The 14,401-nt window shown below is 37.7% G+C and overlaps 1 protein-coding gene across 4 annotated transcripts in view; it reads right to left on the bottom strand.

Annotated features, from left to right (window-relative positions):
* LOC134213132 (RING finger and CHY zinc finger domain-containing protein 1) overlaps nucleotides 1–14,401 on the bottom strand; it is a 32,437-nt gene that overhangs the window by 15,250 nt on the left and 2,786 nt on the right. The gene's annotated exons all lie outside the window — the stretch shown is intronic.

Here is a 14,401-nt window from a genome sequence, read left to right as displayed (position 1 = left end):
TTTTCTTAGCTTAGTTCGGTAAGCTGCGCAGCTACAAAGCAAGAAAATGCTGAAGGCGTCTAGGTCTTATATCATGACGTATGCGAAAATGGTGGCTTGGCCTCGAAACCTCGCAGTTGATAACCTTGGAAGTGCTCAATGAACACTAAGCTGCGATGCGGCAATGTCCCAGTGGGTGATATACAGTATGGCCCAAACAATCAAACAAGCAAAAGATGGAAGCACCAGCAGTAGATATCAAAATTAATGTTAGTATTTGCTTGCAAAGATCAATTAGTATACAATCTTCGCGAATGAATTATACAAGAAGTATTAAAGTTTGGCTTCTTTTATACATGCGTATAACCTGTCCTGTAAAAGATGAGTAAATTTTGATATTTTATTCATAGATGGTAATGCGTTACCACAAACTTTCGTTGAATGGCATAACTATTCGACATGACTTTGCGAAGCTTCTATTGTGTAAACCTTCAAACTGGATAATTAAGTTCTCAAACATATCAAGTCAATCTGATAACACTGTTGAAGTAGCAGCCCCTTGCACTTATCATCACATTAAACCAGGCAAGCTCTGTTGCCTCTATAGTAGAGTGACTCCACTGCGAAGAAACAATCAACGTCAATATCATTTCCGTTTTTATTATATGTGTAACCTTTTCACGAATTAAACACGTTTTATATGTTCGTCTCGCTAAAAGTAATTGTCGGTCTTGTCGTTTTCTTGTTGGGCCTCCGAAATACCACTTCAGGTTTTGAGCCCAGTGTACGTTTGATCGGTTTCGTCGCGTTATCAAGTGGAAGTGTTTTTCGATGGAGGAAGAAAAGCAAGATCGTGTTATTCTGCCGGTTTTTGATGGCTCTAACTTCTCCGCGTGGAAGTTCAGAATGCTTGTTCTATTGGAAGAGCATGAACTAGTGGAGTGCGTTGAGTGCTATGCTGCGGATGTTGAAGAGCTCAAAGATAATCCGGCAGATACCCAGGAGCAGAAGAATAAGAAAGTCAAAGATCGCGAGAAAAGAGCTAAGAAAGATCGACGGTGCAAATCCCTACTCGTGGGGCGGATTCATGATTCGCAGTTAGAATACGTTCAAGACAAAAGGTTTCCGAAAGATGTGTGGGATGCCTTGCACCGCGTTTCATGTGCGTAACGAATCGAGATCGTCGCGTGTTCTTGAGCTCATACACTCGGACGTTTGCGGGCCGGTGAATTCAATCGGTGTTGGTGGCATGCGATACTTAGTCACATTTGTTGATGACTGGAGCCACTTCGTGATGGTGTTTTTGATAAAGTCTAAAGACGAAGTGTATGATTGCTTCCAACAATATGTTGCGATGGTGTCGGCCAAATTCGAGCGGAAGATTTCGCGGTTGCGGTGTGATAACGGCGGCGAGTTCAAAAACCGGCCGTTCGAACAGTTTTGTAAACAACGCGGAATACAAACCGAGTGGACTGTGGCGCATACTCCGGAACAGAACGGTGTTCCCGAACGAATGAATCGTTCTCTCGTCGAACAAGCGCGGGCGATGTTAGAAGACTCCGGTGTGAACAAGTGTTTCTGGGGCTGTGCGGTGCAAACTGCGGCATATCTTCTGAACCGCAGTCCTACCAGCGCAATCAATCGAAAAATGACACCGTACCAGCTGTGGGAAGGATCGAAGCCAAACGTCAACAAGCTGCGCGTTTTCGGCTGTACCGTTTTTGTACATGTACCAAAGGAGCAACGGAGAAAATTAGACGCGAAATCGTCGAAAGACTTGTTCCTAGGCTACGCGCACAATGGTTTTCGTGTGTGGGATCCAACAAAGCAACAGATAGTGCACGTACCTGATGTCGACTTTGTAGAAGCTTTACACGACGAAAGTTTTCCGGAAAGTATTCCTGAACAAGCACCGGATATTTTCTCAACTGATGCTGATGATGGTGAAAAGTCTGACACTGTCGATGCGGAGCCGGATGCTGTATACACGGATGAGCAGTTAAGGGAAGAACCAGAATCGGATTATGAAAGTTTCATCGAGGAAGACCACGCGGAAGGAGTTGCAGAACCTGAGTCGAGCGACACTGGCGGGATAGATCCTGACGAATCCAGCAGTACTGGTAGGCCTGTTCGTAGTCGAAAACCTCCAGCGTGGCAGGCTGATTATCACATGGAGTACGCATCGTACGCGTTGAATGCCACCGAGTTTGTCGAAGATTTGCCGAGAACGCTGGCCGATGCGGAAGGATTGGCCGAAGTGGGAAGCGGCTGTCAACGAGGAGATGAAAGCTTTAGAGAAAAACAAGACTTGGATTTTGACTGCATTGCCGGGAGATCGTAAACCAATTACTAGTAAGTGGGTCTTTAAAATAAAGCACGGTATGAATGGAGAGCCAGATCGCTATAAAGCCAGACTGGTGGCTAGAGGCTTCAGCCAAAACCCCGGCTTCGACTCCACTGCGAAGAAACAATCAACGTCAATATCATTTCCGTTTTTATTACATGTGTAACCTTTTCACGAATTAAACACGTTTTATATGTTCGTCTCGCTAAAAGTAATTGTCGGTCTTGTCGTTTTCTTGTTGGGCCTCCGAAATACCACTTCAAACACTTCCACGCAAACCAACACCATCAAGATGAAGGCGAAGGCTTCCGCTACCTGTTGATGGTGCTGATATGCGTGGGAGTGCTATCAGATTCGTCGAATCGGCGTTTGAATCTCTGTAGATAAGTCGTTTTGAAAATTTGGTATTGAAGTGTCACGAACAACCAGCAATAGTTTGGTTGAATTATTTGTGCTGAAAGTTTTTAGAATAGAAGAGAAATTCATTCTGCTCTATATAAATGACTGCCTTATTTTTATCTTGAATATACCTGTTAAATTTTGTTATCAGAAATGGAAAAAAATATGTTTTAAGTCGAATTAACTTCAAACACATGACTCGAGTTGAAAAATCTTTTTTTCTATCCACGATTGCAAATTTTTCGAATACATGAAATAATTATGTTGCTACTAAGAAAGCATTCGTACACTAAAACATATGAAAAACATTTGAAACTCGTGATTTATTCGTGGTTCAAATCTGCAGAAAATAGAACTAAGCAGTATAACAGTTTTGAATCTCGACAAAAAATGAATCTATAAAAGCTGCTGAAAAAAATGCATGTTCTAGATTTAGATCCAAAATGAATGCTTTGAACAATTTGAATCATTGCTGATGTAAGTCTTAGGCGTGATTAGGGCCCTTCTTAGCCTATCGGTAAAATGCGCGGCTATATAGCAAGACCATGCAGAGGGTGGCTGGCTTCGATTCCAGGTGCCGGTCTGCATGTAGAGGAAGACAGTGCCATCTCCCGTCATGTGCAACGACCAGTAATGAAATTTGCTGTCAGATAAAACCGATTTAGATGCCAGGTGGAGGAACACTTCGAGAATTTCCTGTGGGCATGGTGAAGCATTAGTGAACAGAATAAACATTAGTGATGATGGATAAGCTGTGAAGCCGCCTGTTAGAAATACCACCAATACCAAGTAGAGTGGAGTGTGTCAATTACCGAGTTTTTTTAGCTTTATTTTTCAGGGTGTCGACTCAAATTTAGGAATCGAATTCCCTGAATATCCAGACCATTAGGGTTTCGCCGACATTTCTCACCAACACTAACGCACGGTTAGTGAGTGCAAACAATCCCATTTGATTTTGCCGTGACAGCTGCTCATGGTTGCAAACAAACTGAGTAAAAGTGTGAGTGAAATGTGCGTGTACGTACACGCTCGCAGAAAGCCTAATTCCTCTAAGAATTCAAAGTATGAGATTTTTTTTTTAATTCCTAGAAGCGTATGAAAATCTCTTCAGGTGTGAATGCTTGAAATCCATATGAGTTCCTGAGCTACTGGAAGCCTAATAACTTCTAGAAACAGAACATTAAGAATTTTTAGAATATCGTAGGTAGTTCTGGTCGTTCACAAAGTTTCAAGTAAATAAACTCTTGAAAGATTTTCATAATAATCCACATCTTTCCAAAATTGGCTCCAATTAATGTTATAAGTTTCCTGGTGCCTTCATCCACCACTGGGAATTCTCACGGACTCCCTGCAGTCGTAATAGACCTCCACCTATCGACGGACTACTTTAAATCGTTGAAGGAAATTTGTGTGAAATCTTTTGACACAACTTATGAACTCTTTCCAAACAGTCGTGGAAGTTTCTAGATATCCTTCTAATGCCGTTAAAAATTTTACGGATTTAGTATTTTCATGAACACCGAGAAACCTCCACTGGCTCTCAAGTATAGAATTCTTATTCACACTCTGTGGAGTTTTTGGACTTCTAAAAGAAGTTACAGACCAATACCTACAAGCTTACATAGATTTATGCACTTACAGTAAGCACAGCAAAATATTCTAACCACTGAAATACTTTCAATATTTTGATCTGAATACACTCAGATCGTAAAGCAATGGTCCCATCCAAAATATCCATAGAATATTAAGTCGTGTTTATGAAGTAGTGACATAACTAGTCTTAAATGCTAAGGGGAGCTACACCTACTTCCAGTGGCGTCGCGTAACCTCACTTCTTACCTGTGCACTGACCCAAAAAGTGAAAATTTTGATATTTGGACAGCCCAAATGGAAAATATAATTATCAGAGTCGGTTTTACTAATCAAAATCTAGTTATTCTAGGCATTTCCGCACACTAATTCCTTAAATTTAAACTCAGTGCACAGGTAGATTGAGGTTAGGGAAACGCCACTGCCTACTTCATTTATTTTTTGTTGTTTTTCAAAAATGGTCTTGGAGTTTCAGTATTGCTTTATTTATAGAAAGGCAGACAACTGCAACAAGCAATTAAACTTAATAAGGAACATCTAATAGAGTTTTTTTTGAAGAACTAGTGGAAAAATGTTTAAAGATTCCTTGGCATATTTTTTATATGAATCCCTTCACGAAGACATTCAATTCAAATTTGAGTAAACACCATACAATCTACCAAGTTTTTGGAGCGGAGCTTTTGAAAAAATCTACTGAGCATCCATCGAGGAGCTTCAAAACGGCCACACAAAAAAAAGCTTTATAGCTTGATAGTGAAAGTGGTTGTCGACTGTAACTGCCTCGAAGTATTGTTTATCGACTATGAAGTCTGATGAACAGCTAAAACGCTATATCGAAACTTGTCCACGTGGTATTTGGACAGCCCCTTAGGTGTATAAAGAGATCAGGGTTCGTACTTTGCGCCAACATAGCCGTACCAACACATCAACTGCTTATAGGTATAGGTGATTGTTTGTTCCATAATAGCCTATTCAGATTGGGCTATTTATGACTTTGTTAAGGACATAGTTGGAAGAGTACCACGATGGCCGCCAATATGGCACCGGACCTTCCATGGGCCAACCCCACACCTCCCGCACTCCTCTCCCACCAACATTCGAATGCATCGAACAGCATCGAACAAAAGTTTAATATTCAAATTACTAACCTGCTCACAGCATATTTATCCACTTCCCGTGATAATGAACATGTTTATCCAAAAGTCTTATGCATTTCGGCTCGAATAATATCATAAATCAGCAGTTTCGTGCCAATTTATTAGCCGTTCGCGATTTGGTGGGCTTATCACTGCACTTCACTTCTTCTCAAAGGGCACTGAAAAAATCAAGTTTTCACTCACTTCTCCGCACATGAGGAGCCGAAATGTTGATGGAATGCAAATTAAACATCACTTTTCGAAATCAGTCACTTGTTTAAACCGAAAACTTAATATAAACTGCTAATTTTGCCCGAAAAAAACGATTAAAAACTGATCGCGGAGCGAATGTAAACAACGGCACCGGCAGCAGCAGACTAATAATTAGGGTGGCTCAAAAAATAATTTTGCTCAGCCACGCTCAGTCGATTGTGATTTATAATTTGGGTGTCATCCGATGGCTTGGGCTGGTTTGAATAGAGGCTTACCGTGCACAAGTCGTTTCAGGTTTGTATGACAGTTTATATGGCGAGGTTGAATTTAACATTATTCTGATTGTGGTGCTTCGTCATTGGGCCCTGGCGAGGGGGGAGACCATATGACTGGATGAAATATTCAAGAGCTTCAACTCCATAGACAATCCATATTGAATGGTCGTTCCATTAGTTGCGAATCGATTTTAATCGAGGTTGCGAATCTTTAGCATGATAATTAGGCTTGTCAGAAGGCATCAGTGAAACGTGCAATTCAACAAAATACCCAGAATTTGTCTTTGATATCTATCGCACCAGGGGCAGATACTGCTAGTCTAGTCTGTCCACACTATCGCACCAGGGGCAGATGCTTCATACAAAAAGTGTGACATGGGGGTGAGTGGGGTATAAAATGCTATTTTTGCGTTACGTAATCAATGGATCTTTCCTGCGGTGTGGTTTTCTTTCAGTGAAGTCCCTGGAATGTTGCTTTCAGCTATGTGGGTTCTCTTTTCGCCAGCGTATGGAGGGGAGCCACTGTAGCCAGTGTAATAAAAGGTTTAGTTTTCATACAAACTTGAACCGGCTTGCGCTCAGCCACTTTTTGTTCAAATCGGTTTTTGGAGGACACTCGGATAAGGGACGGAATTGAGTGAGCGTGGTGGTGCTGGGTCGTTTTTTGAACCACCCTACTAATATTCTTTGTTTTTTTTAATACGACATCAATACTACTACAGTATATGACAGTTTTTATTGTACAAATACTTTCAAAGCTTTGTTTTGGTACTCAACCCACCTTCACCTTAAGTGAAAGGGTATCCAATTATTACGAGGTGTTCAGACTGCAGCAAGATAATATATCTTGACGTTTCCATGTTTCCTCATTTGCACGCTAATACAGGGTTGAATTCAAGGAGAGTTTTAAAATTTAATTTGCGAAATCAAGCATTTGTGTGGCGACAATCGAACATTTTTTGCTAACCCAAGTTTCTACGAAAAAAAAATATAAAAAAAAAATATGAAAAGGGATTTTCGCTGAATATTTGAAGCTCTCATTAAGGATAATGAGCGAAGCTACATTCATTAGTTGGGTGCGCCGTTCTTCGATTCGCCGTATTCCTCAATTTATTTTTAAGCTTAAAAAGTATTTTGATTCTGTACTATGATCGAACGGAGATTTGATAGAAAAATTTAGATACTTTTGGGAATTCTCACAAATAAATAAAAAAAAGGACGATAGGACCAATTTTCAAGAAATATTATCGAACTAAAATGTATTTCCACCAGTATCTCCATGTATGAAGGGCAACTCAGCAATTTATTTTTTTTCTTTCACAAATGGAAACTGAACCATTGCGTTCTACTCGACAATCAATGATACAGCTTCTAACAAAATCGAATCGTGTGAATGTGATATAATTTAAACTGGATTTTGGATGAATTAATGCATTACCAATCCATGTTTTATTTAAGGTTATTCTACTTTTTATATACATCCCATTCAAATCGTACAGTTGTCCCACGTGAAAAATGTTGAAATCCAAAGTATATTAAGCCATTCAAGGAGCAGAATTGAAACAATTTATGAAATCATGTTTATTCATCAAATATATTCGTTTTACAACCATTCCTACGTTTTAAATTGTCTTCCGCATTGGCCCTTGACCTTTGAAAATTTATTCGATTTGTTCTATTAAATCTAGGTTTAAGTTAAATACTTCATGTTAATTCTAGAGAGCATCTGTTTTTTAAACAATTCATGTTGAATAAGTGGAGAATAAATAATTATCATCATTATTTTTCATCATATAAAATGCTTTCCACAAAACCACCACAATCCGAGTTATTCTTAAGCGCTCAGAAGATTTCCATCTATCATGCGTTCGACCCTGCTGCGACAGAAAGAGCATGACTGTCAACTACGAAACGAAATGAAAACCAGAGATGCCAGATTTGAAGACATGTCGTCAATTTGAAGACATTTGAATCTCTGTGAAGATATTTATTTCGTGAAGACATTTTGAAGACTTTTCAAAATATTTGAAGACTTATCTACTTATTTGAAGATACTTGAAGACAATCAATAAGCCAGCGTGAGAAAATATAATTTTATTTCTTACTTATAAATTCTGCAAAATCTATTACATATTATAAAAAATAATTATACAATAACTATACAAAAAAAAATACCCCTGGGCTTTGGTTTATAATTCTCCACAAATATTGATATATTTTAGGAGAATTGTAATCTGTGCTGGTAGGAGTCTACGAACTAGGGGTTGGAAACTATTTGAATACACATGGAGAAAGTGGTATAGATTTTGGAAATTGAATTGTAAGTTCGTATACTACTATTCGGTTTCCTCAATGACCGACAGGGTGCGTGCTACATGTCGCGGATAGAAGCTAAGGGAGGTGTGGTACAATTCGACTGAATTTATTGAATAAAGAGCCTTTTAGTAGTCAGTCAATTGTGCTTAGCCTCCTATTGTGTTGTAACTGAATAATTTCAAAATAGGTAATCGATACAGACACCTCCTTTCACAACAATCTATAATTCATTTGAATGTATTTAACATTGGCTAATGTTTAATGTCCTATGCAACATAGTTTTGAAGATACTATTTAGCTTATCCAAGTCTAGCATCCTGTACTAGAGAGTTACTTTAGAAGAGACTTCTCATAATTTTATCGTAGTCAACGTTTATTTAAAATAAGTTATAAAAGGAGTGCTCATTCATTCCTGCTAGATCAGTTACAATACAACGTGGACCACATTGAGGAAAAATTATTCAATAAATCGATATTATCGTCGAAAGGCCCAGCTATGTTGTAACCAAATTAATCACTTGTTATATAAATCTCTAACTGAAATTAGAAAAAAACAAGCTACTTAATTAAATCCGACTGATATTAAATATAACACTACACTAATTTGAGAATCCTATTTAATAGAACCTCATAAATAATAAAATGACATTTACTAATATCCATTCTTTTCATTATTTTCCTCACTATCTAACCCGATCAACTATAATAAATTATGATGGAGCTTCGAAATTAACAAGATTCCGAGCTAACATCAAATGCAGCATGATCCTACTAATATCGTCAGGAATCGGAAGAATCTGGAACGGTAAACACTTATTAAAGCTAATAAGTGGTAAGTAAATAAAAAGAATACATACATGGTAAGTGCAAATAACTTATAACTTTATCATATTTTTATTCCATTGCCTAAATGTATATATCATATGTGTTTACTTTGTAAATGATAACCATACTTTGTTTATATACATGCACATTTGTGAAAAAATGTATATATGTTTCTGTGAGTGTGTGTGTATATTATATCAAAAAAATAACCTAAAAATTGATTTAGGAAATAGGTGGAAAGTTATGCTGAAGTGTTGGTTAGGATGGTTACTGAGAAGTGCAAAATATAGTTGATGTAAAAATTGATGTAGCGGTGTTAGATGGTGTTGGCAGTCATGGGTCTACATTAAGTGAATCGACTCATCATTAAACACACGACTGCAATATATATTCAACAAAATCGTGAGCAGTGACTTATATACTTATTAATACTATGTTTGCACTACGGCCTGAATAACATGTTATTCAAATTATCGACAAAAGTAAGCTCATCAAGATAGCCGAATAACATGTTACAAGGCCCTAGTGTAAACATAGTATAAATCGTGACGTGAATTTGGAAAGGTTGAACGGAATTATGAACAAATATGGCTCCGACGATTTAGTAATTTGGTTTTGACCGTTTGGTTATTTTTCGGTGACTCGTTTCTGAGGCTGGTTTCCTGCTTAAGGGAGTTAAGATAGTGGAGGAGTTGTGAATGTGAAGAAAGAACGATACGGTGATAGTGACCGCAATAATTTTAGTGATCATGATGACTATGTTAAAATTAACGTAATTATAGTAGGTGAATTTGATGCATGATTTCATTGCTTATACCGAGAGAAATGATTCGTAGTGGCAGAAAAACTTATATACTTTTGTAAAGGTAAAGAAGAAGAAAAGAGTGATGTAGATGTTAGTGATGGTAGTTTTACAATAAAAAGTGCTTATAATGATGGGGGTGGTCCTTGTTTTAATCAACACGGCCCACAACAGTGACCACATGAGCAACATCGCATAGGAACTGTTATGATGAAAAACGGGAGGCTCATAGAAGCCAATATGGGCGGGGTACAGTGTAGATTAATAATAAGGGACAGCTGCCATTGTAACCACCACAAAAAAAAAAAAAAAACAATAACTATACAAAAAAAAATACAAAAGTTATAATAGACGAGCTCGAGCTCCCAAATCAATATCTGTGGTAACGGATGAAAGTGATGCTACTCTCATACAATAGTCTTGGCTTGTATCACCTACGAATTTGTGCGAACTGGTAAATGCTAATGCTAAAAAAAAAATACAAAAGTTATAATAGTCTTTGTCTCGGGCTTAGAATCTCAAACATAAAAATACATTCATACTAGCTGGCTGATAAATCCAACGCATTTTAGACCACATACGCACTTAACTTTGAGTTGAGCGCTGGTTAAAAAATTCCCGATGGCGTGTATGTTAAAAGGTATTTCGATCATTACATACATCGGAACGCAATGACCGATTTAATTTACGTCAAAAATAAATTGAACTCTTCTATGACTTGATTTAATCAACCGTTGAGCTAGAATCTGAACTTTTTCTAAATTCCTTCTGAATTCATTTGATCTTTTCGGTATTTCCATGTGACGTTCCTCTGAATATCCGACGGGAAACTCTTTGAATTGAGAAAAATAAGGAGAATTTCCGATGTAAATTATGAGCAAGAGAATTGAAATCGGAAATTCAGTACAAAATTTATATTTAATAATTTCCATAGAAAAGATATAAAGTAAATCCTGAAAAATTTGAACGGAAAATTCATCTTGATTTTTGCTACTTTCGTTTAATTCTTCCTTGAATTCTCTTGATTATTCTTCTAGAAATAACTTTGAACATTCTTCCAGTATTTCTCTGCAAATTCCTCTATGAATTTCTTCAAAAAATCGTCCTGATATTTTTTCTGTAATCCCTCCAGGAAATTGTCCAGAAGTTTCAGGGATTTTTCCGAAAAATCCTCCAGGAATTAATTTGGAAGATCCTCCAGAAGTTCCTCCAGAACTCCTTCGGTAGTTCCTTCATGAATTCCTTCAGTAGTTCTTCTATGATTTTTTCCGAAAGTTTTCCAGGGATTTCAGCGAAACCTCATCCAGGGATCCCTCCGGAAATTCCTTCTCTGGAAGATCCTTTGAGAAAGTTGCCGAATGACTCTCCAAAAATGTCTCCGGAAGTATACTATGAAATTTATTTGGTATTTCCTCCAGAATTTTTTTCGGAAATTTCTGCAGCAACACCTCAAGAAGCTCCTCCATGAATTCATCCAGAACTACCTTCAAGAATTTCTTAATAAGTTCCGTCAGGAATTCCACCGGAAATTGCTTCAGAAATTCAACAGGAAAAAAAAACCTCCGGAATTCATCCTGTAGTTTCTACGAATTTAAGTTCCTCCAAGAATTCCTCCGGAAGTTTCTTCAGAAATTCTTACGGAAGTTTCTTCAGAAAATTCTTTGGAGATTCCAACAGGAATTCCTCCGGAAATCCCTTCAGAAGTCTTCCAGAAGTAATTGGAAGCTCCATCCAGAAGAAATTAGTATAAGTTATTAAAAGCTCCATCAGGAATTCATCTGGAAGTTGATCTAGAAATTTTGCCGAAAGTTCCTTCAGAAAATTCTCTGGATGTTTCTTCAAGTATTCCAGTTGATTCAAAAGTATTAGATTGCTAATGTCGTTCCTGTTCGCGTGACTAACATCTAGGTTACTTCGACCTGGCAGTACTACAAGTGGTCGGGGTTCAGCCAAATCACACCAAGCGCCAACGAAAAATTACCGATTTTTCTGCTCAAACTTTCGTTTAGCAGATTTAATTGATCCCAAATCGCATCGAATATACCTCAACCCCAAAACTGAGGATATCCTACTGCAAATGTATGCTTAAATGTATATGAAACTATTTCCGTTTTCCTTTTGCGAACAAAATATAACAAGTCAGTCAAAAAGACGCTTTGTGCGGTTTGACTGATCCCCGACCTAGTGTCAAACCGATGCTGGTGATAGAATCAAACATGCACTACAACATGATGCATAAATTAAGGTCAATTAAACCTTGTTGAAGCATAATTTGGCAAAATAATTTAAATGACTACAGTGCTACTAACGTTTTAGTACTTATGCTTCTACGAGTATTCCACAGTAACACAGGGTATTCTTTAAAAAGAAATTTGGAAGAATTCCACGTGAAAATTCAGTTAAAAAATCCAACTCAGTAAAAAACCCAGGGGAAACTCGTTATAAAAAATGAAAATTTTTGAAGAATATTCTCTTGAATTTGCATGTTTAAAAAATAAACATTATTCCACATCAGTAAAATAAGGAGATGATTGAATTTACAAACCTATTCAATTTTGAAATTTCTCGCTTATAATCATAATCTTCATATTGAAGACATTTGAAGACATTTTTAAACGACTGTGAAGACATATGAAAATATCATCTGGCATCCCTGATGAAAACAGAGAGAATTTTCTCTCTGGCAAAGAGAGCGTGACGCTTGTCAGTTTTGTTTTGTTGAATTTCTCCCTGCATCCCAGTTAGAACGAAAGCTCTCTCGTAATAATTGTTCGTAATAAATTCTTTATGACTCTTTTTAGCGGGTATCTTTTGACAGCGCAAAATGTATGGAATATTACGTAAATAATGACATCTCGCTTAACTTTTCAAAAGGACCTAAGTAACATTTTTTTCGTGAATTAATTTGAATAGCGCAATCAATAGCTTTCATGTTGTTCTGTTGATTGCGCTATTCAAATTAATTCATGAAAAAAATGTTACTAAGGTCCTTTTGAAAAGTTAAGCGAGACATCATAAAGCGTATTTACCCTGAAACGCCAATTATTATGTCATTCAGTGGCGTCGCGTAACCTCACTTTTTACCTGTGCACTGACCCAAAAAGTGAAAATTTTGATATTTGGACAGCCCGAATGGAAAATATAATTATCAGAGTCGGTTTTACTCGAGCCGGTGACAAGCGCGGTGTCATCATCATCAATAGACATAGACCGCTGTCATCATTGAAACGCAGTATGAAAAAAAATTATAGCCCGGGACATCCTGGCTACGATTTGGCGATGGGCTAAACAATAGGATGTCAATAGGCTGGTTTTACTAATCAAAATCTAGTTATTCTAGGCATTTCCGCACACTAATTCCTTAAATTTAAACTCAGTGCACAGGTAGATTGAGGTTAGGGAAACGCCACTGATGTCATTAATAGCGTAATCTGAATAGGCTATAAAAGTCACTTTTGTTGCCAATGCATTGATGGAGGCACGAAAAAAATTAAAGAAGTGAGAAAACGTGCAAATCAACTTTTGGCGGCACTGGAAGTGAGTGAAAAATGCTTATCACTCATCAGACCTTTTTCCTTTCCCGCAAAACGATTTCTCCGGAAAAAAAAATTTCTTCTCGTGAAAATGAGTGAGCCTTACGATCCCACAACACAGAAGACTACGATAGGATGGACACGTTGTTCGTGTGCCGGAAGAGCATCAAGCGAAGTAATGGACACGCAGAGGCCGTAGACTTTATGGTATGCCGTGAACACGATGGCCTTTTGCAGTGGAAGAGAACCTGAGGGCGCTAATTGTTCAGAGCGACTGGAATCGATTGGCTCAGGATTGAATCCAGTGGAGAATGATGCTCCAATCGGCGTATTAAGTAGGAGCTGTAAAATAAGTAAGTATGGCCCTTTTCCCAACCTCACATGGACAAGTTCTATGACTCTATGAGATGGTATTGGCAGTCAGCGGACAATAATAACACAAAACAATGTGTTGTATGAGCGGTATCGCAAAAAAAAAATACATGCAAAGCTGAAAATGATTATCCAGGGACTAAACAATTGCTTTAGAAAAGATTCTGTAACCTTATTCCTGGAACAAAAAATATCATTAATTTATTCCAAATTTCCAACAATGCATTTTGTGCTAATGAAATCTCAAATGCAACAGAGAACCAAAAAGAACCTCCCTAACTCCAAAAATAAAAATCTTGCAATGATACCAAAGAAAATAAAGGCCTATATAAAAAAAACTGTTCTCAAATTGACATTCCAATTTTTGTATGGCTCAAATTCATCTGGGGTGTTACTAGGTAGCAAATGAAACCACTACATGGGAAATAGCCTCGAAGCCTTTTCCTGCGGCCCGTAAGGGATTTCAGAATATACACTACTTATGGCCCGTTGATGACCATTTGATGACAAGAAAAGCTTTTCATCATGCTCAGTATTTTTTTATATACTCAGGGCATCTGTCAAATTCACATTATTATGCTATTTAAACAGCATATAAAGCATGCATTGTTTTATCA

The sequence above is a fragment of the Armigeres subalbatus genome, chromosome 2, assembly GCF_024139115.2.
Source record: "Armigeres subalbatus isolate Guangzhou_Male chromosome 2, GZ_Asu_2, whole genome shotgun sequence".
NCBI classification, from domain to species: Eukaryota; Metazoa; Arthropoda; class Insecta; order Diptera; family Culicidae; genus Armigeres; species Armigeres subalbatus.
The sequence above is the reverse complement of the archived record's forward strand: the minus strand, read 5'-3'. Positions and strand labels throughout refer to the sequence as shown.